Source organism: Cydia amplana, chromosome 3 (genome assembly GCF_948474715.1).
Source record: "Cydia amplana chromosome 3, ilCydAmpl1.1, whole genome shotgun sequence".
In the NCBI taxonomy this organism is placed as follows: domain Eukaryota; kingdom Metazoa; phylum Arthropoda; class Insecta; order Lepidoptera; family Tortricidae; genus Cydia; species Cydia amplana.
In genome coordinates, this window is record NC_086071.1 from 13520646 (window position 1) to 13546168 (window position 25523).

The window sequence follows — 25523 nt, forward strand, 5'->3', positions numbered from 1 at the left end:
CAGAATCTATTATCCTAGGTGTTCTCTGATTTATTTAAATTATTGATGACCGAATACGTGGCAAAAATATTCAAAATGCACATCACTAATTTTGACCCACTTCTAGATGAAAGACCAATTTCATTTTGACATCATCCGAAATTGTACACCAAGATCTTTCATTAAACGCCTTCCAAACCCAGTTACTGAGCTAACTGTAGCTGCATCAGGTGAAATAATGTTAGCGGCGGATCTATTTCCTTTGTAAATTCAGAAAAGGAAAAATAACTGAATCTTACATGATTTGTGTACATTAATCAAGAGCTTTTTCATAAAGCTTTCAAAATCTATTAACCCAGGTGTTCTAAGATTTTTGTAAAAATAATTTTTGGGCAAGTCCGTGGCCAAAATATTCGAAATGCGCATCATTAATTTTGACCCACTTCTAGATGAAAGACCACTTTAATTTTGACATCCGCCGAAACTGTACACCAAGAACTTCTATAAAACGCTTTCCAAACCCACTTAGCGAGCTAACTGTAGCTGTATCAGCTGAAATAAAGTTAGCGGCGGATCGATTTCCTTTGTAAATTCAGAAAAAGAAAAATAACTGAATCTTACAAGATTTGTGTACATTAATCAAGAGCCTTTTCATAAAGCTTTCAAAATCTATTAACCCAGGTGTTCTAAGATTTTTGTAAAAATAATTTTTGGGCAAGTCCGTGGCCAAAATATTCAAAATGCGCATCATTAATTTTGACCCACTTCTAGATGAAAGACCACTTTAATTTTGACATCAGCCGAAACTGTACACCAAGATCTTCTATAAAACGCTTTCCAAACCCACTTAGCGAGCTAACTGTAGCTGCATCAGCTGAAATAAAGTTATCGGCGGAACGATTTCCTTTATAAATTCAGATGATTTGGGAACATAAATCAAGAGCTTTTTCATAAAGCTTTCAGAATCTGTTAACCTAGGTGTTCTCTGATTTATTTAACGTATTGATGACCGAATACGTGGCAAAAATATTCAAAATGCACATCATTAATTTTGACCCACTTCGAGATGAAAGACCACTTTAATTTTGACATCAGCCGAAACTGTACACCAAGATCTTCTATAAAACGCTTTCCAAACCCACATAGCGAGCTAACTGTAGCTGCATCAGCTGAAATAAAGTTATCGGCGGAAAGATTTCCTTTATAAATTCAGATGATTTGGGAACGTAAATCAAGAGCTTTTTCATAAAGCTTTCAGAATCTATTAACCTAGGTGTTCTCTGATTTATTTAAATGATTGATGACCGAATACGTGGCAAAAATATTCAAAATGCACATCATTAATTTTGACCCACTTCGAGATGAAAGACCACTTTAATTTTGACATCAGCCGAAACTGTACACCAAGATCTTCTATATAACGCTTTCCAAACCCACTTAGCGAGCTAACTGTAGCTGCATCAGCTGAAATAATGTTATCGGCGGAAAGATTTCCTTTATAAATTCAGAGGATTTGGGAACGTAAATCAAGAAATTTTTCATAAAGCTTTCAGAATCTATTAACCTAGGTGTTCTCTGTTTTATTTAAATTATTGATGACCGAATACGTGGCAAATTATTCAAAATGCACATCATTAATTTTGACCCACTTCTAGATGAAAGACCACTTTAATTTTGACATCATCCGAAACTGTACACCAAGATCTTTCATTAAACGCCTTCCAAACCCAGTTACTAAGCTAACTGTATCTGCATCAGCTGAAATAAAGTTATCGGCGGAAAGATTTCCTTTATAAATTCAGATGATTTGGGAACGTAAATCAAGAACTTTTTCATAAAGCTTTCAGAATCTATTAACCTAGGTGTTCTCTGATTTATTTAAATTATTGATGACCGAATACGTGGCAAATTATTCAAAATGCACATCATTAATTTTGACCCACTTCTAGATGAAAGACCACTTTAATTTTGACATCAGCCGAAACTGTACACCAAGATCTTCTATAAAACGCTTTCAGAACCCACTTAGCGAGCTAACTGTAGCTGCATCAGCTGAAATAAAGTTATCGGCGGAAAGATTTCCTTTATAAATTCTGATGATTTGGGAATATAAATCAAGAGCTTTTTCATAAAGCTTTCAGAATCTGTTAACCTCGGTGTTCTCTGATTTATTTAAATTATTGATGACCGAATACGTGGCAAAAATATTCCAAACGCACATCATTAATTTTGACCCACTTCGAGATGAAAGACCACTTTAATTTTGACATCAGCCGAAACTGTACACGAGGATCTTCTATAAAACGCTTTCCAAACCCACTTAGCGAGCTAACTGTAGCTGCATCAGCTGAAATAAAGTTATCGGCGGAAAGATTTCCTTTATAAATTCTGATGATTTGGGAACATAAATCAAGAGCTTTTTCATAAAGCTTTCAGAATCTGTTAACCTAGGTGTTCTCTGATTTATTTAAATTATTGATGACCAAATACGTGGCAAAAATATTCAAAATGCACATCATTAATTTTTACCCACTTCGAGATGAAAGACCACTTTAATTTTGACATCAGCCGAAACTGTACACCAAGATCTTCTATAAAACGCTTTCCGAACCCACTTAGCGAGCTAACTGTAGCTGCATCAGCTGAAATAAAGTTATCGGCGGAAAGATTTCCTTTATAAATTCTGATGATTTGAAAATATAAATCAAGAGCTTTTTCATAAAGCTTTCAGAATCTGTTAACCTAGGTGTTCTCTGATTTATTTAAATTATTGATGACCGAATACGTGGCAAAAATATTCAAAATGCACATCATTAATTTTGACCCACTTCGAGATGAAAGACCACTTTAATTTTGACATCAGCCGAAACTGTACACCAAGATCTTCTATATAACGCTTTCCAAACTCACTTAGCGAGCTAACTGTAGCTGCATCAGCTGAAATAAAGTTATCGGCGGAAAGATTTCCTTTATAAATTCAGATGATTTGGGAACGTAAATCAAGAGCTTTTTCATAAAGCTTTGAGAATCTATTAACCTAGGTTTTATTTAAATGATTGATGACCGAATACGTGGCAAAAATATTCAAAATGCACATCATTAATTTTGACCCACTTCGAGATGAAAGACCACTTTAATTTTGACATCAGCCGAAACTGTACACCAAGATCTTCTATATAACGCTTTCCAAACCCACTTAGCGAGCTAACTGTAGCTGCATCAGCTGAAATAAAGTTATCGGCGGAAAGATTTCCTTTATAAATTCAGAGGATTTGGGAACGTAAATCAAGAAATTTTTCATAAAGCTTTCAGAATCTATTAACCTAGGTGTTCTCTGATTTATTTAAATTATTGATGACCGAATACGTGGCAAATTATTCAAAATGCACATCATTAATTTTGACCCACTTCTAGATGAAAGACCACTTTAATTTTGACATCATCCGAAACTGTACACCAAGATCTTTCATTAAACGCCTTCCAAACCCAGTTACTAAGCTAACTGTATCTGCATCAGCTGAAATAAAGTTATCGGCGGAAAGATTTCCTTTATAAATTCAGATGATTTGGGAACGTAAATCAAGAACTTTTTCATAAAGCTTTCAGAATCTATTAACCTAGGTGTTCTCTGATTTATTTAAATTATTGATGACCGAATACGTGGCAAATTATTCAAAATGCACATCATTAATTTTGACCCACTTCTAGATGAAAGACCACTTTAATTTTGACATCATCCGAAACTGTACACCAAGATCTTTCATTAAACGCCTTCCAAACCCAGTTACTAAGCTAACTGTATCTGCATCAGCTGAAATAAAGTTATCGGCGGAAAGATTTCCTTTATAAATTCAGATGATTTGGGAACGTAAATCAAGAACTTTTTCATAAAGCTTTCAGAATCTATTAACCTAGGTGTTCTCTGATTTATTTAAATTATTGATGACCGAATACGTGGCAAATTATTCAAAATGCACATCATTAATTTTGACCCACTTCTAGATGAAAGACCACTTTAATTTTGACATCATCCGAAACTGTACACCAAGATCTTTCATTAAACGCCTTCCAAACCCAGTTACTAAGCTAACTGTATCTGCATCAGCTGAAATAAAGTTATCGGCGGAAAGATTTCCTTTATAAATTCAGATGATTTGGGAACGTAAATCAAGAGCTTTTTCATAAAGCTTTCAGAATCTATTAACCTAGGTTTTATTTAAATGATTGATGACCGAATACGTGGCAAAAATATTCAAAATGCACATCATTAATTTTGACCCACTTCGAGATGAAAGACCACTTTAATTTTGACATCAGCCGAAACTGTACACCAAGATCTTCTATATAACGCTTTCCAAACCCACTTAGCGAGCTAACTGTAGCTGCATCAGCTGAAATAAAGTTATCGGCGGAAAGATTTCCTTTATAAATTCAGATGATTTGGGAACGTAAATCAAGAGCTTTTTCATAAAGCTTTCAGAATCTGTTAACCTAGGTGTTCTCTGATTTATTTAAATTATTGATGACCGAATACGTGGCAAAAATATTCAAAATGCACATCATTAATTTTGACCCACTTCGAGATGAAAGACCACTTTAATTTTGACATCAGCCGAAACTGTACACCAAGATCTTCTATATAACGCTTTCCAAACTCACTTAGCGAGCTAACTGTAGCTGCATCAGCTGAAATAAAGTTATCGGCGGAAAGATTTCCTTTATAAATTCAGATGATTTGGGAACGTAAATCAAGAGCTTTTTCATAAAGCTTTCAGAATCTATTAACCTAGGTGTTCTCTGATTTATTTAAATGATTGATGACCGAATACGTGGCAAAAATATTCAAAATGCACATCATTAATTTTGACCCACTTCGAGATGAAAGACCACTTTAATTTTGACATCAGCCGAAACTGTACACCAAGATCTTCTATATGACGCTTTCCAAACCCACTTAGCGAGCTAACTGTAGCTGCATCAGCTGAAATAAAGTTATCGGCGGAAAGATTTCCTTTATAAATTCAGATGATTTGGGAACGTAAATCAAGAACTTTTTCATAAAGCTTTCAGAATCTATTAACCTAGGTGTTCTCTGATTTATTTAAATTATTGATGACCGAATACGTGGCAAATTATTCAAAATGCACATCATTAATTTTGACCCACTTTTAGATGAAAGACCACTTTAATTTTGACATCATCCGAAACTGTACACCAAAATCTTTCATTAAACGCCTTCCAAACCCAGTTACTAAGCTAACTGTAGCTGCATCAGCTGAAATAAAGTTATCGGCGGAAAGATTTCCTTTATAAATTCTGATGATTTGGGAATATAAATCAAGAGCTTTTTCATAAAGCTTTCAGAATCTGTTAACCTAGGTGTTCTCTGATTTATTTAAATTATTGATGACCGAATACGTGGCAAAAATATTCAAAACGCACATCATTAATTTTGACCCACTTCGAGATGAAAGACCACTTTAATTTTGACATCAGCCGAAACTGCACACCAGGATCTTCTATAAAACGCTTTCCAAACCCACTTAGCGAGCTAACTGTAGCTGCATCAGCTGAAATAATGTTATCGGCGGAAAGATTTCCTTTATAAATTCAGATGATTTGGGAACGTAAATCAAGAGCTTTTTCATAAAGCTTTCAGAATCTATTAACCTAGGTGTTCTCTGATTTATTTAAATTATTGATGACCGAATACGTGGCAAATTATTCAAAATGCACATCATTAATTTTGACCCACTTCTAGATGTAAGACCACTTTAATTTTGACATCATCCGAAACTGTACACCAAGATCTTTCATTAAACGCCTTCCAAACCCAGTTACTAAGCTAACTGTAGCTGCATCAGCTGAAATAAAGTTATCGGCGGAAAGATTTCCTTTATAAATTCTGATGATTTGGGAATATAAATCAAGAGCTTTTCATAAAGCTTTCAGAATCTGTTAACCTAGGTGTTCTCTGTTTTATTTAAATTATTGATGACCGAATACGTAGCAAAAATATTCAAAATGCACATCATTAATTTTGACCCACTGCGAGACGAAAGACCACTGGGTTAATAGATTTTGAAAGCTTTATGAAAAGGCTCTTGATTAATATACACAAATCATGTAAGATTCAATTATTTTTCTTATTCTGAATTTACAAAGGAAATAGATCCGCCGCTAACTTTATTTCACCTGATGCAGCTACAGTTAGCTCAGTAACTGTGTTTGGAAGGCGTTTAATGAAAGATCTTGGTGTACAATTTCGGATAATGTCAAAATGAAATTGGTCTTTCATCTAGAAGTGGGTCAAAATTAGTGATGTGCATTTTGAATATTTTTGCCACGTATTCGGTCATCCATAATTTAAATAAATCAGAGAACACCTAGGTTAATAGTTTCTGAAAGCATTATGAAAAAGCTCTTGATTTATGTTCCCAAATCATCTGAATTTATAAAGGAAATCGTTCCGCCGATAACTTTACTTCAGCTGATGCAGCTACAGTTAGCTCGATAAGTGGGTTTGGAAAGCGTTTTATAGAAAATCTTGGTGTACAGTTTCGGCTGATGTCAAAATTAAAGTGGTCTTTCATCTAGAAGTGGGTCAAAATTAATGATGCGCATTTTGAATATTTTGGCCACGGACTTGCCCAAAAATTATTTTTACAAAAATCTTAGAACACCTGGGTTAATAGATTTTGAAAGCTTTATGAAAAGGCTCTTGATTAATGTACACAAATCATGTACGATTCAGTTATTTTTCTTTTCCTGAATTTACAAAGGAAATCGATCCACCGCTAACTTTATTTCACCTGATGCAGCTCCAGTTAGCTCAGTAACTAGGTTTTGAAGGCGTTTAATGAAAGATCTTGGTGTACAATTTCGGATGATGTCAAAATGAAATTGGTCTTTCATCTAGAAGTGGGTCAAAATTAGTGATGTGCATTTTGAATATTTTTGCCACGTATTCGGTCATCAATAATTTAAATAAATCAGAGAACACCTAGGTTAACAGATTCTGAAAGCTTTATGAAAAAGCTCTTGATTTACGTTCCCAAATCATCTGAATTTATAAAGGAAATCTTTCCGCCGATAACTTTATTTCAGCTGATGCAGCTACAGTTAGCTCGCTAAGTGGGTTTGGAAAGCGTTATATAGAAGATCTTGGTGTACAGTTTCGGCTGATGTCAAAATTAAAGTGGTCTTTCATCTCGAAGTGGGTCAAAATTAATGATGTGCATTTTGAATATTTTTGCCACGTATTCGGTCATCAATCATTTAAATAAAACCTAGGTTAATAGATTCTGAAAGCTTTATGAAAAAGCTCTTGATTTACGTTCCCAAATCATCTGAATTTATAAAGGAAATCTTTCCGCCGATAACTTTATTTCAGCTGATGCAGATACAGTTAGCTTAGTAACTGGGTTTGGAAGGCGTTTAATGAAAGATCTTGGTGTACAGTTTCGGATGATGTCAAAATTAAAGTGGTCTTTCATCTAGAAGTGGGTCAAAATTAATGATGTGCATTTTGAATAATTTGCCACGTATTCGGTCATCAATAATTTAAATAAATCAGAGAACACCTAGGTTAATAGATTCTGAAAGCTTTATGAAAAAGTTCTTGATTTACGTTCCCAAATCATCTGAATTTATAAAGGAAATCTTTCCGCCGATAACTTTATTTCAGCTGATGCAGATACAGTTAGCTTAGTAACTGGGTTTGGAAGGCGTTTAATGAAAGATCTTGGTGTACAGTTTCGGATGATGTCAAAATTAAAGTGGTCTTTCATCTAGAAGTGGGTCAAAATTAATGATGTGCATTTTGAATAATTTGCCACGTATTCGGTCATCAATAATTTAAATAAATCAGAGAACACCTAGGTTAATAGATTCTGAAAGCTTTATGAAAAATTTCTTGATTTACGTTCCCAAATCATCTGAATTTATAAAGGAAATCTTTCCGCCGATAACTTTATTTCAGCTGATGCAGCTACAGTTAGCTCGCTAAGTGGGTTTGGAAAGCGTTATATAGAAGATCTTGGTGTACAGTTTCGGCTGATGTCAAAATTAAAGTGGTCTTTCATCTCGAAGTGGGTCAAAATTAATGATGTGCATTTTGAATATTTTTGCCACGTATTCGGTCATCAATCATTTAAATAAATCAGAGAACACCTAGGTTAATAGATTCTGAAAGCTTTATGAAAAAGCTCTTGATTTACGTTCCCAAATCATCTGAATTGATAAAGGAAATCTTTCCGCCGATAACTTTATTTCAGCTGATGCAGCTACAGTTAGCTCGCTAAGTGAGTTTGGAAAGCGTTATATAGAAGATCTTGGTGTACAGTTTCGGCTGATGTCAAAATTAAAGTGGTCTTTCATCTCGAAGTGGGTCAAAATTAATGATGTGCATTTTGAATATTTTTGCCACGTATTCGGTCATCAATAATTTAAATAAATCAGAGAACGCCTAGGTTAACAGATTCTGAAAGCTTTATGAAAAAGCTCTTGATTTACGTTCCCAAATCATCTGAATTTATAAAGGAAATCTTTCCGCCGATAACTTTATTTCAGCTGATGCAGCTACAGTTAGCTCTCTAAGTGGGTTTGGAAAGCGTTATATAGAAGATCTTGGTGTACAGTTTCGGCTGATGTCAAAATTAAAGTAGTCTTTCATCTCGAAGTGGGTCAAAATTAATGATGTGCATTTTGAATATTTTTGCCACGTATTCGGTCATCAATCATTTAAATAAAACCTAGGTTAATAGATTCTGAAAGCTTTATGAAAAAGCTCTTGATTTACGTTCCCAAATCATCAGAATTTATAAAGGAAATCTTTCCGCCGATAACTTTATTTCAGCTGATGCAGCTACAGTTAGCTCGCTAAGTGAGTTTGGAAAGCGTTATATAGAAGATCTTAGTGTACAGTTTCGGCTGATATCAAAATTAAAGTGGTCTTTCATCTCGAAGTGGGTCAAAATTAATGATGTGCATTTTGAATATTTTTGCCACGTATTCGGTCATCAATAATTTAAATAAATCAGAGAACACCTAGGTTAACAGATTCTGAAAGCTTTATGAAAAAGCTCTTGATTTATATTCCCAAATCATCAGAATTTATAAAGGAAATCTTTCCGCCGATAACTTTATTTCAGCTGATGCAGCTACAGTTAGCTCGCTAAGTGGGTTCTGAAAGCGTTTTATAGAAGATCTTGGTGTACAGTTTCGGTTGATGTCAAAATTAAAGTGGTCTTTCATCTAGAAGTGGGTCAAAATTAATGATGTGCATTTTGAATAATTTGCCACGTATTCGGTCATCAATAATTTAAATAAATCAGAGAACACCTAGGTTAATAGATTCTGAAAGCTTTATGAAAAAGCTCTTGATTTACGTTCCCAAATCATCTGAATTTATAAAGGAAATCTTTCCGCCGATAACTTTATTTCAGCTGATGCAGCTACAATTAGCTTAGTAACTGGGTTTGGAAGGCGTTTAATGAAAGATCTTGGTGTACAGTTTCGGATGATGTCAAAATTAAAGTGGTCTTTCATCTAGAAGTGGGTCAAAATTAATGATGTGCATTTTGAATAATTTGCCACGTATTCGGTCATCAATAATTTAAATAAATCAGAGAACACCTAGGTTAATAGATTCTGAAAGCTTTATGAAAAAGCTCTTGATTTATATTCCCAAATCATCAGAATTTATAAAGGAAATCTTTCCGCCGATAACTTTATTACAGCTGATGCAGCTACAGTTAGCTCGCTAAGTGGGTTTGGAAAGCGTTATATAGAAGATCTTGGTGTACAGTTTCGGTTGATGTCAAAATTAAAGTGGTCTTTCATCTAGAAGTGGGTCAAAATTAATGATGCGCATTTTGAATATTTTGGCCACGGACTTGCCCAAAAATTATTTTTACAAAAATCTTAGAACACCTGGGTTAATAGATTTTGAAAGCTTTATGAAAAGGCTCTTGATTAATGTACACAAATCATGTAAGATTCAGTTATTTTTATTTTCCTGAATTTACAAAGGAAATCGATCCGCCGCTAACTTTATTTCACCTGATGCAGCTACAGTTAGCTCAGTAACTGGGTTTGGAAGGCGTTTAATGAAAGATCTTGGTGTACAGTTTCGGATGATGTCAAAATTAAAGTGGTCTTTCATCTAGAAGTGGGTCAAAATTAATGATGTGCATTTTGAATATTTTTGGCACGTATTCGGTCATCAATAATTTAAATAAATCAGAGAACACCTAGGTTAATAGATTCTGAAAGCTTTATGAAAAAGCTCTTGATTTATGTTCCCAAATCATCTGAATTTATAAAGGAAATCGTTCCGCCGATAACTTTATTTCAGCTGATGCAGCTACAGTTAGCTCGCTAAGTGGGTTTGGAAAGCGTTTTATAGAAGATCTTGGTGTACAGTTTCAGCTGATGTCAAAATTAAAGTGGTCTTTCATCTAGAAGTGGGTCAAAATTAATTATGTGCATTTTGAATATTTTTGCCACGTATTCGGTCATCAATACTTTAAATAAATCAGAGAACACCTAGGTTAATAAATTCTAAAATCTTTATGAAAAAGCTCTTGATTTACGTTCCCAAATCATCTGAATTTATAAAGGAAATCTTTCCGCCGATAACTTTATTTCAGCTGATGCAGCTACAGTTAGCTTAGTAACTGGGTTTGGAAGGCGTTTAATGAAAGATCTTGGTGTACAATTTCGGATGATGTCAAAATGAAATTGGTCTTTCATCTAGAAGTGGGTCAAAATTAGTGATGTGCATTTTGAATATTTTTGCCACGTATTCGGTCATCAATAATTCAAATAAATCAGAGAACACCTAGGTTAATAGATTTTGAAAGCTTTATGAAAAAGCTCTTCATTTATGTTCCCAAATCATCTGAATTTATAAAGGAAATCTTTCAGCCGATAACTTTATTTCAGCTGATGCAGCTACAGTTGGCTCGCTAAGTGGGTTTAGAAAGCGTTTTATAGAATATCTTGGTGTACAGTTTCGGCTGATGTCAAAATGAAATTGGTCTTTCATCTAGAAGTGGGTCAAAATTAGTGATGTGCATTTTGAATATATTTGCCACGTATTCGGTCATCAATAATTTAAATAAATCAGAGAACACCTAGGTTAACAGATTCTGAAAGCTTTATGAAAAAGCTCTTGATTTATGTTCCCAAATCATCTGAATTTATAAAGGAAATCGTTCCGCCGATAACTTTATTTCAGCTGATGCAGCTACAGTTAGCTCGCTAAGTGGGTTTGGAAAGCGTTTTATAGAAGATCTTGGTGTACAGTTTCGGTTGATGTCAAAATTAAAGTGGTCTTTCATCTAGAAGTGGGTCAAAATTAATGATGCGCATTTTGAATATTTTGGCCACGGACTTGCCCAAAAATTATTTTTACAAAAATCTTAGAACACCTGGGTTAATAGATTTTGAAAGCTTTATGAAAAGGCTCTTGATTAATGTACACAAATCATGTAAGATTCAGTTATTTTTATTTTCCTGAATTTACAAAGGAAATCGATCCGCCGCTAACTTTATTTCACCTGATGCAGCTACAGTTAGCTCAGTAACTGGGTTTGGAAGGCGTTTAATGAAAGATCTTGGTGTACAGTTTCGGATGATGTCAAAATTAAAGTGGTCTTTCATCTAGAAGTGGGTCAAAATTAATGATGTGCATTTTGAATATTTTTGGCACGTATTCGGTCATCAATAATTTAAATAAATCAGAGAACACCTAGGTTAATAGATTCTGAAAGCTTTATGAAAAAGCTCTTGATTTATGTTCCCAAATCATCTGAATTTATAAAGGAAATCGTTCCGCCGATAACTTTATTTCAGCTGATGCAGCTACAGTTAGCTCGCTAAGTGGGTTTGGAAAGCGTTTTATAGAAGATCTTGGTGTACAGTTTCAGCTGATGTCAAAATTAAAGTGGTCTTTCATCTAGAAGTGGGTCAAAATTAATTATGTGCATTTTGAATATTTTGGCCACAGACTTGCGCAAAAATTATTTTTACAAAAATCTTAGAACACCTGGGTTTATAGATTTTGAAAGCTTTATGATAAGGCTCTTGATTATAGAACACCTAGAGAGAACACCTAGGTTAATAGATTCTGAAAGCTTTATGAAAAAGTTCTTGATTTACGTTCCCAAATCATCTGAATTTATAAAGGAAATCTTTCCGCCGATAACTTTATTTCAGCTGATGCAGCTACAGTTAGCTCGCTAAGTGGGTTTGGAAAGCGTCATATAGAAGATCTTGGTGTACAGTTTCGGCTGATGTCAAAATTAAAGTGGTCTTTCATCTCGAAGTGGGTCAAAATTAATGATGTGCATTTTGAATATTTTTGCCACGTATTCGGTCATCAATCATTTAAATAAATCAGAGAACACCTAGGTTAATAGATTCTGAAAGCTTTATGAAAAAGCTCTTGATTTACGTTCCCAAATCATCTGAATTTATAAAGGAAATCTTTCCGCCGATAACTTTATTTCAGCTGATGCAGCTACAGTTAGCTCGCTAAGTGAGTTTGGAAAGCGTTATATAGAAGATCTTGGTGTACAGTTTCGGCTGATGTCAAAATTAAAGTGGTCTTTCATCTCGAAGTGGGTCAAAATTAATGATGTGCATTTTGAATATTTTTGCCACGTATTCGGTCATCAATAATTTAAATAAATCAGAGAACACCTAGGTTAACAGATTCTGAAAGCTTTATGAAAAAGCTCTTGATTTACGTTCCCAAATCATCTGAATTTATAAAGGAAATCTTTCCGCCGATAACTTTATTTCAGCTGATGCAGCTACAGTTAGCTCGCTAAGTGGGTTTGGAAAGCGTTATATAGAAGATCTTGGTGTACAGTTTCGGCTGATGTCAAAATTAAAGTGGTCTTTCATCTCGAAGTGGGTCAAAATTAATGATGTGCATTTTGAATATTTTTGCCACGTATTCGGTCATCAATCATTTAAATAAAACCTAGGTTAATAGATTCTGAAAGCTTTATGAAAAAGCTCTTGATTTACGTTCCCAAATCATCTGAATTTATAAAGGAAATCTTTCCGCCGATAACTTTATTTCAGCTGATGCAGATACAGTTAGCTTAGTAACTGGGTTTGGAAGGCGTTTAATGAAAGATCTTGGTGTACAGTTTCGGATGATGTCAAAATTAAAGTGGTCTTTCATCTAGAAGTGGGTCAAAATTAATGATGTGCATTTTGAATAATTTGCCACGTATTCGGTCATCAATAATTTAAATAAATCAGAGAACACCTAGGTTAATAGATTCTGAAAGCTTTATGAAAAAGTTCTTGATTTACGTTCCCAAATCATCTGAATTTATAAAGGAAATCTTTCCGCCGATAACTTTATTTCAGCTGATGCAGATACAGTTAGCTTAGTAACTGGGTTTGGAAGGCGTTTAATGAAAGATCTTGGTGTACAGTTTCGGATGATGTCAAAATTAAAGTGGTCTTTCATCTAGAAGTGGGTCAAAATTAATGATGTGCATTTTGAATAATTTGCCACGTATTCGGTCATCAATAATTTAAATAAATCAGAGAACACCTAGGTTAATAGATTCTGAAAGCTTTATGAAAAAGTTCTTGATTTACGTTCCCAAATCATCTGAATTTATAAAGGAAATCTTTCCGCCGATAACTTTATTTCAGCTGATGCAGATACAGTTAGCTTAGTAACTGGGTTTGGAAGGCGTTTAATGAAAGATCTTGGTGTACAGTTTCGGATGATGTCAAAATTAAAGTGGTCTTTCATCTAGAAGTGGGTCAAAATTAATGATGTGCATTTTGAATAATTTGCCACGTATTCGGTCATCAATAATTTAAATAAATCAGAGAACACCTAGGTTAATAGATTCTGAAAGCTTTATGAAAAATTTCTTGATTTACGTTCCCAAATCCTCTGAATTTATAAAGGAAATCTTTCCGCCGATAACTTTATTTCAGCTGATGCAGCTACAGTTAGCTCGCTAAGTGGGTTTGGAAAGCGTTATATAGAAGATCTTGGTGTACAGTTTCGGCTGATGTCAAAATTAAAGTGGTCTTTCATCTCGAAGTGGGTCAAAATTAATGATGTGCATTTTGAATATTTTTGCCACGTATTCGGTCATCAATCATTTAAATAAAACCTAGGTTAATAGATTCTCAAAGCTTTATGAAAAAGCTCTTGATTTACGTTCCCAAATCATCTGAATTTATAAAGGAAATCTTTCCGCCGATAACTTTATTTCAGCTGATGCAGCTACAGTTAGCTCGCTAAGTGAGTTTGGAAAGCGTTATATAGAAGATCTTGGTGTACAGTTTCGGCTGATGTCAAAATTAAAGTGGTCTTTCATCTCGAAGTGGGTCAAAATTAATGATGTGCATTTTGAATATTTTTGCCACGTATTCGGTCATCAATAATTTAAATAAATCAGAGAACACCTAGGTTAACAGATTCTGAAAGCTTTATGAAAAAGCTCTTGATTTATATTTTCAAATCATCAGAATTTATAAAGGAAATCTTTCCGCCGATAACTTTATTTCAGCTGATGCAGCTACAGTTAGCTCGCTAAGTGGGTTCGGAAAGCGTTTTATAGAAGATCTTGGTGTACAGTTTCGGCTGATGTCAAAATTAAAGTGGTCTTTCATCTCGAAGTGGGTAAAAATTAATGATGTGCATTTTGAATATTTTTGCCACGTATTTGGTCATCAATAATTTAAATAAATCAGAGAACACCTAGGTTAACAGATTCTGAAAGCTTTATGAAAAAGCTCTTGATTTATGTTCCCAAATCATCAGAATTTATAAAGGAAATCTTTCCGCCGATAACTTTATTTCAGCTGATGCAGCTACAGTTAGCTCGCTAAGTGGGTTTGGAAAGCGTTTTATAGAAGATCCTCGTGTACAGTTTCGGCTGATGTCAAAATTAAAGTGGTCTTTCATCTCGAAGTGGGTCAAAATTAATGATGTGCGTTTGGAATATTTTTGCCACGTATTCGGTCATCAATAATTTAAATAAATCAGAGAACACCGAGGTTAACAGATTCTGAAAGCTTTATGAAAAAGCTCTTGATTTATATTCCCAAATCATCAGAATTTATAAAGGAAATCTTTCCGCCGATAACTTTATTTCAGCTGATGCAGCTACAGTTAGCTCGCTAAGTGGGTTCTGAAAGCGTTTTATAGAAGATCTTGGTGTACAGTTTCGGCTGATGTCAAAATTAAAGTGGTCTTTCATCTAGAAGTGGGTCAAAATTAATGATGTGCATTTTGAATAATTTGCCACGTATTCGGTCATCAATAATTTAAATAAATCAGAGAACACCTAGGTTAATAGATTCTGAAAGCTTTATGAAAAAGTTCTTGATTTACGTTCCCAAATCATCTGAATTTATAAAGGAAATCTTTCCGCCGATAACTTTATTTCAGCTGATGCAGATACAGTTAGCTTAGTAACTGGGTTTGGAAGGCGTTTAATGAAAGATCTTGGTGTACAGTTTCGGATGATGTCAAAATTAAAGTGGTCTTTCATCTAGAAGTGGGTCAAAATTAATGATGTGCATTTGGAATAATTTGCCACGTATTCGGTCATCAATAATTTAAATAAATCAGAGAACACCTAGGTTAATAGATTCTGAAAGCTTTATGAAAAATTTCTTGATTTACGTTCCCAAATCCTCTGAATTTATAAAGGAAATCTTTCCGCCGATAACATTATTTCAGCTGATGCAGCTACAGTTAGCTCGCTAAGTGGGTTTGGAAAGCGTTATATAGAAGATCTTGGTGTACAGTTTCGGCTGATGTCAAAATTAAAGTGGTCTTTCATCTCGAAGTGGGTCAAAATTAATGATGTGCATTTTGAATATTTTTGCCACGTATTCGGTCATCAATCATTTAAATAAATCAGAGAACACCTAGGTTAATAGATTCTGAAAGCTTTATGAAAAAGCTCTTGATTTACGTTCCCAAATCATCTGAATTTATAAAGGAAATCTTTCCGCCGATAACTTTATTTCAGCTGATGCAGCTACAGTTAGCTCGCTAAGTGAGTTTGGAAAGCGTTATATAGAAGATCTTGGTGTACAGTTTCGGCTGATGTCAAAATTAAAGTGGTCTTTCATCTCGAAGTGGGTCAAAATTAATGATGTGCATTTTGAATATTTTTGCCACGTATTCGGTCATCAATAATTTAAATAAATCAGAGAACACCTAGGTTAACAGATTCTGAAAGCTTTATGAAAAAGCTCTTGATTTATATTCCCAAATCATCAGAATTTATAAAGGAAATCTTTCCGCCGATAACTTTATTTCAGCTGATGCAGCTACAGTTAGCTTAGTAACTGGGTTTGGAAGGCGTTTAATGAAAGATCTTGGTGTACAGTTTCGGATGATGTCAAAATTAAAGTGGTCTTTCATCTAAAAGTGGGTCAAAATTAATGATGTGCATTTTGAATAATTTGCCACGTATTCGGTCATCAATAATTTAAATAAATCAGAGAACACCTAGGTTAATAGATTCTGAAAGCTTTATGAAAAAGTTCTTGATTTATATTCCCAAATCATCAGAATTTATAAAGGAAATCTTTCCGCCGATAACTTTATTTCAGCTGATGCAGCTACAGTTAGCTCGCTAAGTGGGTTCTGAAAGCGTTTTATAGAAGATCTTGGTGTACAGTTTCGGCTGATGTCAAAATTAAAGTGGTCTTTCATCTAGAAGTGGGTCAAAATTAATGATGTGCATTTTGAATAATTTGCCACGTATTCGGTCATCAATAATTTAAATAAATCAGAGAACACCTAGGTTAATAGATTCTGAAAGCTTTATGAAAAAGTTCTTGATTTACGTTCCCAAATCATCTGAATTTATAAAGGAAATCTTTCCGCCGATAACTTTATTTCAGCTGATGCAGCTACAGTTAGCTCGCTAAGTGGGTTTGGAAAGCGTTATATAGAAGATCTTGGTGTACAGTTTCGGCTGATGTCAAAATTAAAGTGGTCTTTCATCTCGAAGTGGGTCAAAATTAATGATGTGCATTTTGAATATTTTTGCCACGTATTCGGTCATCAATCATTTAAATAAATCAGAGAACACCTAGGTTAATAGATTCTGAAAGCTTTATGAAAAAGCTCTTGATTTACGTTCCCAAATCATCTGAATTTATAAAGGAAATCTTTCCGCCGATAACTTTATTTCAGCTGATGCAGCTACAGTTAGCTCGCTAAGTGAGTTTGGAAAGCGTTATATAGGAGACCTTGGTGTACAGTTTCGGCTGATGTCAAAATTAAAGTGGTCTTTCATCTCGAAGTGGGTCAAAATTAATGATGTGCATTTTGAATATTTTTGCCACGTATTCGGTCATCAATCATTTAAATAAAACCTAGGTTAATAGATTCTCAAAGCTTTATGAAAAAGCTCTTGATTTACGTTCCCAAATCATCTGAATTTATAAAGGAAATCTTTCCGCCGATAACTTTATTTCAGCTGATGCAGCTACAGTTAGCTCGCTAAGTGGGTTCGGAAAGCGTTTTATAGAAGATCTTGGTGTACAGTTTCGGCTGATGTCAAAATTAAAGTGGTCTTTCATCTCGAAGTGGGTCAAAATTAATGATGTGCATTTTGAATATTTTTGCCACGTATTCGGTCATCAATAATTTAAATAAATCAGAGAACACCTAGGTTAACAGATTCTGAAAGCTTTATGAAAAAGCTCTTGATTTATGTTTTCAAATCATCAGAATTTATAAAGGAAATCTTTCCGCCGATAACTTTATTTCAGCTGATGCAGCTACAGTTAGCTCGCTAAGTGGGTTCGGAAAGCGTTTTATAGAAGATCTTGGTGTACAGTTTCGGCTGATGTCAAAATTAAAGTGGTCTTTCATCTCGAAGTGGGTAAAAATTAATGATGTGCATTTTGAATATTTTTGCCACGTATTTGGTCATCAATAATTTAAATAAATCAGAGAACACCTAGGTTAACAGATTCTGAAAGCTTTATGAAAAAGCTCTTGATTTATGTTCCCAAATCATCAGAATTTATAAAGGAAATCTTTCCGCCGATAACTTTATTTCAGCTGATGCAGCTACAGTTAGCTCGCTAAGTGGGTTTGGAAAGCGTTTTATAGAAGATCCTCGTGTACAGTTTCGGCTGATGTCAAAATTAAAGTGGTCTTTCATCTCGAAGTGGGTCAAAATTAATGATGTGCGTTTGGAATATTTTTGCCACGTATTCGGTCATCAATAATTTAAATAAATCAGAGAACACCGAGGTTAACAGATTCTGAAAGCTTTATGAAAAAGCTCTTGATTTATATTCCCAAATCATCAGAATTTATAAAGGAAATCTTTCCGCCGATAACTTTATTTCAGCTGATGCAGCTACAGTTAGCTCGCTAAGTGGGTTCTGAAAGCGTTTTATAGAAGATCTTGGTGTACAGTTTCGGCTGATGTCAAAATTAAAGTGGTCTTTCATCTAGAAGTGGGTCAAAATTAATGATGTGCATTTTGAATAATTTGCCACGTATTCGGTCATCAATAATTTAAATAAATCAGAGAACACCTAGGTTAATAGATTCTGAAAGCTTTATGAAAAAGTTCTTGATTTACGTTCCCAAATCATCTGAATTTATAAAGGAAATCTTTCCGCCGATAACTTTATTTCAGCTGATGCAGATACAGTTAGCTTGGTAACTGGGTTTGGAAGGCGTTTAATGAAAGATCTTGGTGTACAGTTTCGGATGATGTCAAAATTAAAGTGGTCTTTCATCTAGAAGTGGGTCAACATTAATGATGTGCATTTTGAATATTTTTGCCACGTATTCGGTCATCAATAATTTAAATAAATCAGAGAACACCTAGGTTAACAGATTCTGAAAGCTTTATGAAAAAGCTCTTGATTTACGTTCCCAAATCATCTGAATTTATAAAGGAAATCTTTCCGCCGATAACTTTATTTCAGCTGATGCAGCTACAGTTAGCTCGCTAAGTGGGTTTGGAAAGCGTTATATAGAAGATCTTGGTGTACAGTTTCGGCTGATGTCAAAATTAAAGTGGTCTTTCATCTCGAAGTGGGTCAAAATTAATGATGTGCATTTTGAATATTTTTGCCACGTATTCGGTCATCAATCATTTAAATAAAACCTAGGTTAATAGATTCTCAAAGCTTTATGAAAAAGCTCTTGATTTACGTTCCCAAATCATCTGAATTTATAAAGGAAATCTTTCCGCCGATAACTTTATTTCAGCTGATGCAGCTACAGTTAGCTCGCTAAGTGAGTTTGGAAAGCGTTATATAGAAGATCTTGGTGTACAGTTTCGGCTGATGTCAAAATTAAAGTGGTCTTTCATCTCGAAGTGGGTCAAAATTAATGATGTGCATTTTGAATATTTTTGCCACGTATTCGGTCATCAATAATTTAAATAAATCAGAGAACACCTAGGTTAACAGATTCTGAAAGCTTTATGAAAAAGCTCTTGATTTATGTTTTCAAATCATCAGAATTTATAAAGGAAATCTTTCCGCCGATAACTTTATTTCAGCTGATGCAGCTACAGTTAGCTCGCTAAGTGGGTTCGGAAAGCGTTTTATAGAAGATCTTGGTGTACAGTTTCGGCTGATGTCAAAATTAAAGTGGTCTTTCATCTCGAAGTGGGTAAAAATTAATGATGTGCATTTTGAATATTTTTGCCACGTATTTGGTCATCAATAATTTAAATAAATCAGAGAACACCTAGGTTAACAGATTCTGAAAGCTTTATGAAAAAGCTCTTGATTTATGTTCCCAAATCATCAGAATTTATAAAGGAAATCTTTCCGCCGATAACTTTATTTCAGCTGATGCAGCTACAGTTAGCTCGCTAAGTGGGTTTGGAAAGCGTTTTATAGAAGATCCTCGTGTACAGTTTCGGCTGATGTCAAAATTAAAGTGGTCTTTCATCTCGAAGTGGGTCAAAATTAATGATGTGCGTTTGGAATATTTTTGCCACGTATTCGGTCATCAATAATTTAAATAAATCAGAGAACACCGAGGTTAACAGATTCTGAAAGCTTTATGAAAAAGCTCTTGATTTATATTCCCAAATCATCAGAATTTATAAAGGAAATCTTTCCGCCGATAACTTTATTTCAGCTGATGCAGCTACAGTTAGCTCGCTAAGTGGGTTCTGAAAGCGTTTTATAGAAGATCTTGGTGTACAGTTTCGGCTGATGTCAAAATTAAAGTGGTCTTTCATCTAGAAGTGGGTCAAAATTAATGATGTGCATTTTGAATAATTTGCCACGTATTCGGTCATCAATAATTTAAATAAATCAGAGAACACCTAGGTTAATAGATTCTGAAAGCTTTATGAAAAAGTTCTTGATTTACGTTCCCAAATCATCTGAATTTATAAAGGAAATCTTTCCGCCGATAACTTTATTTCAGCTGATGCAGCTACAGTTAGCTCGCTAAGTGGGTTTGGAAAGCGTTATATAGAAGATCTTGGTGTACAGTTTCGGCTGATGTCAAAATTAAAGTGGTCTTTCATCTCGAAGTGGGTCAAAATTAATGATGTGCATTTTGAATATTTTTGCCACGTATTCGGTCATCAATCATTTAAATAAATCAGAGAACACCTAGGTTAATAGATTCTGAAAGCTTTATGAAAAAGCTCTTGATTTACGTTCCCAAATCATCTGAATTTATAAAGGAAATCTTTCCGCCGATAACTTTATTTCAGCTGATGCAGCTACAGTTAGCTCGCTAAGTGAGTTTGGAAAGCGTTATATAGGAGACCTTGGTGTACAGTTTCGGCTGATGTCAAAATTAAAGTGGTCTTTCATCTCGAAGTGGGTCAAAATTAATGATGTGCATTTTGAATATTTTTGCCACGTATTCGGTCATCAATCATTTAAATAAAACCTAGGTTAATAGATTCTCAAAGCTTTATGAAAAAGCTCTTGATTTACGTTCCCAAATCATCTGAATTTATAAAGGAAATCTTTCCGCCGATAACTTTATTTCAGCTGATGCAGCTACAGTTAGCTCGCTAAGTGAGTTTGGAAAGCATTATATAGAAGATCTTGGTGTACAGTTTCGGCTGATGTCAAAATTAAAGTGGTCTTTCATCTCGAAGTGGGTCAAAATTAATGATGTGCATTTTGAATATTTTTGCCACGTATTCGGTCATCAATAATTTAAATAAATCAGAGAACACCTAGGTTAACAGATTCTGAAAGCTTTATGAAAAAGCTCTTGATTTATGTTTTCAAATCATCAGAATTTATAAAGGAAATCTTTCCGCCGATAACTTTATTTCAGCTGATGCAGCTACAGTTAGCTCGCTAAGTGGGTTCGGAAAGCGTTTTATAGAAGATCTTGGTGTACAGTTTCGGCTGATGTCAAAATTAAAGTGGTCTTTCATCTCGAAGTGGGTAAAAATTAATGATGTGCATTTTGAATATTTTTGCCACGTATTTGGTCATCAATAATTTAAATAAATCAGAGAACACCTAGGTTAACAGATTCTGAAAGCTTTATGAAAAAGCTCTTGATTTATGTTCCCAAATCATCAGAATTTATAAAGGAAATCTTTCCGCCGATAACTTTATTTCAGCTGATGCAGCTACAGTTAGCTCGCTAAGTGGGTTTGGAAAGCGTTTTATAGAAGATCCTCGTGTACAGTTTCGGCTGATGTCAAAATTAAAGTGGTCTTTCATCTCGAAGTGGGTCAAAATTAATGATGTGCGTTTGGAATATTTTTGCCACGTATTCGGTCATCAATAATTTAAATAAATCAGAGAACACCGAGGTTAACAGATTCTGAAAGCTTTATGAAAAAGCTCTTGATTTATATTCCCAAATCATCAGAATTTATAAAGGAAATCTTTCCGCCGATAACTTTATTTCAGCTGATGCAGCTACAGTTAGCTCGCTAAGTGGGTTCTGAAAGCGTTTTATAGAAGATCTTGGTGTACAGTTTCGGCTGATGTCAAAATTAAAGTGGTCTTTCATCTAGAAGTGGGTCAAAATTAATGATGTGCATTTTGAATAATTTGCCACGTATTCGGTCATCAATAATTTAAATAAATCAGAGAACACCTAGGTTAATAGATTCTGAAAGCTTTATGAAAAAGTTCTTGATTTACGTTCCCAAATCATCTGAATTTATAAAGGAAATCTTTCCGCCGATAACTTTATTTCAGCTGATGCAGATACAGTTAGCTTGGTAACTGGGTTTGGAAGGCGTTTAATGAAAGATCTTGGTGTACAGTTTCGGATGATGTCAAAATTAAAGTGGTCTTTCATCTAGAAGTGGGTCAACATTAATGATGTGCATTTTGAATATTTTTGCCACGTATTCGGTCATCAATAATTTAAATAAATCAGAGAACACCTAGGTTAACAGATTCTGAAAGCTTTATGAAAAAGCTCTTGATTTACGTTCCCAAATCATCTGAATTTATAAAGGAAATCTTTCCGCCGATAACTTTATTTCAGCTGATGCAGCTACAGTTAGCTCGCTAAGTGGGTTTGGAAAGCGTTATATAGAAGATCTTGGTGTACAGTTTCGGCTGATGTCAAAATTAAAGTGGTCTTTCATCTCGAAGTGGGTCAAAATTAATGATGTGCATTTTGAATATTTTTGCCACGTATTCGGTCATCAATCATTTAAATAAAACCTAGGTTAATAGATTCTCAAAGCTTTATGAAAAAGCTCTTGATTTACGTTCCCAAATCATCTGAATTTATAAAGGAAATCTTTCCGCCGATAACTTTATTTCAGCTGATGCAGATACAGTTAGCTTGGTAACTGGGTTTGGAAGGCGTTTAATGAAAGATCTTGGTGTACAGTTTCGGATGATGTCAAAATTAAAGTGGTCTTTCATCTAGAAGTGGGTCAACATTAATGATGTGCATTTTGAATATTTTTGCCACGTATTCGGTCATCAATAATTTAAATAAATCAGAGAACACCTAGGTTAACAGATTCTGAAAGCTTTATGAAAAAGCTCTTGATTTACGTTCCCAAATCATCTGAATTTATAAAGGAAATCTTTCCGCCGATAACTTTATTTCAGCTGATGCAGCTACAGTTAGCTCGCTAAGTGGGTTTGGAAAGCGTTATATAGAAGATCTTGGTGTACAGTTTCGGCTGATGTCAAAATTAAAGTGGTCTTTCATCTCGAAGTGGGTCAAAATTAATGATGTGCATTTTGAATATTTTTGCCACGTATTCGGTCATCAATCATTTAAATAAAACCTAGGTTAATAGATTCTCAAAGCTTTATGAAAAAGCTCTTGATTTACGTTCCCAAATCATCTGAATTTATAAAGGAAATCTTTCCGCCGATAACTTTATTTCAGCTGATGCAGCTACAGTTAGCTCGCTAAGTGAGTTTGGAAAGCGTTATATAGAAGATCTTGGTGTACAGTTTCGGCTGATGTCAAAATTAAAGTGGTCTTTCATCTCGAAGTGGGTCAAAATTAATGATGTGCATTTTGAATATTTTTGCCACGTATTCGGTCATCAATAATTTAAATAAATCAGAGAACACCTAGGTTAACAGATTCTGAAAGCTTTATGAAAAAGCTCTTGATTTATGTTTTCAAATCATCAGAATTTATAAAGGAAATCTTTCCGCCGATAACTTTATTTCAGCTGATGCAGCTACAGTTAGCTCGCTAAGTGGGTTCGGAAAGCGTTTTATAGAAGATCTTGGTGTACAGTTTCGGCTGATGTCAAAATTAAAGTGGTCTTTCATCTCGAAGTGGGTAAAAATTAATGATGTGCATTTTGAATATTTTTGCCACGTATTTGGTCATCAATAATTTAAATAAATCAGAGAACACCTAGGTTAACAGATTCTGAAAGCTTTATGAAAAAGCTCTTGATTTATGTTCCCAAATCATCAGAATTTATAAAGGAAATCTTTCCGCCGATAACTTTATTTCAGCTGATGCAGCTACAGTTAGCTCGCTAAGTGGGTTTGGAAAGCGTTTTATAGAAGATCCTCGTGTACAGTTTCGGCTGATGTCAAAATTAAAGTGGTCTTTCATCTCGAAGTGGGTCAAAATTAATGATGTGCGTTTGGAATATTTTTGCCACGTATTCGGTCATCAATAATTTAAATAAATCAGAGAACACCGAGGTTAACAGATTCTGAAAGCTTTATGAAAAAGCTCTTGATTTATATTCCCAAATCATCAGAATTTATAAAGGAAATCTTTCCGCCGATAACTTTATTTCAGCTGATGCAGCTACAGTTAGCTCGCTAAGTGGGTTCTGAAAGCGTTTTATAGAAGATCTTGGTGTACAGTTTCGGCTGATGTCAAAATTAAAGTGGTCTTTCATCTAGAAGTGGGTCAAAATTAATGATGTGCATTTTGAATAATTTGCCACGTATTCGGTCATCAATAATTTAAATAAATCAGAGAACACCTAGGTTAATAGATTCTGAAAGCTTTATGAAAAAGTTCTTGATTTACGTTCCCAAATCATCTGAATTTATAAAGGAAATCTTTCCGCCGATAACTTTATTTCAGCTGATGCAGATACAGTTAGCTTAGTAACTGGGTTTGGAAGGCGTTTAATGAAAGATCTTGGTGTACAGTTTCGGATGATGTCAAAATTAAAGTGGTCTTTCATCTAGAAGTGGGTCAAAATTAATGATGTGCATTTTGAATAATTTGCCACGTATTCGGTCATCAATAATTTAAATAAATCAGAGAACACCTAGGTTAATAGATTCTGAAAGCTTTATGAAAAATTTCTTGATTTACGTTCCCAAATCATCTGAATTTATAAAGGAAATCTTTCCGCCGATAACTTTATTTCAGCTGATGCAGCTACAGTTAGCTCGCTAAGTGGGTTTGGAAAGCGTTATATAGAAGATCTTGGTGTACAGTTTCGGCTGATGTCAAAATTAAAGTGGTCTTTCATCTCGAAGTGGGTCAAAATTAATGATGTGCATTTTGAATATTTTTGCCACGTATTCGGTCATCAATCATTTAAATAAATCAGAGAACACCTAGGTTAATAGATTCTGAAAGCTTTATGAAAAAGCTCTTGATTTACGTTCCCAAATCATCTGAATTGATAAAGGAAATCTTTCCGCCGATAACTTTATTTCAGCTGATGCAGCTACAGTTAGCTCGCTAAGTGAGTTTGGAAAGCGTTATATAGAAGATCTTGGTGTACAGTTTCGGCTGATGTCAAAATTAAAGTGGTCTTTCATCTCGAAGTGGGTCAAAATTAATGATGTGCATTTTGAATATTTTTGCCACGTATTCGGTCATCAATAATTTAAATAAATCAGAGAACGCCTAGGTTAACAGATTCTGAAAGCTTTATGAAAAAGCTCTTGATTTACGTTCCCAAATCATCTGAATTTATAAAGGAAATCTTTCCGCCGATAACTTTATTTCAGCTGATGCAGCTACAGTTAGCTCTCTAAGTGGGTTTGGAAAGCGTTATATAGAAGATCTTGGTGTACAGTTTCGGCTGATGTCAAAATTAAAGTAGTCTTTCATCTCGAAGTGGGTCAAAATT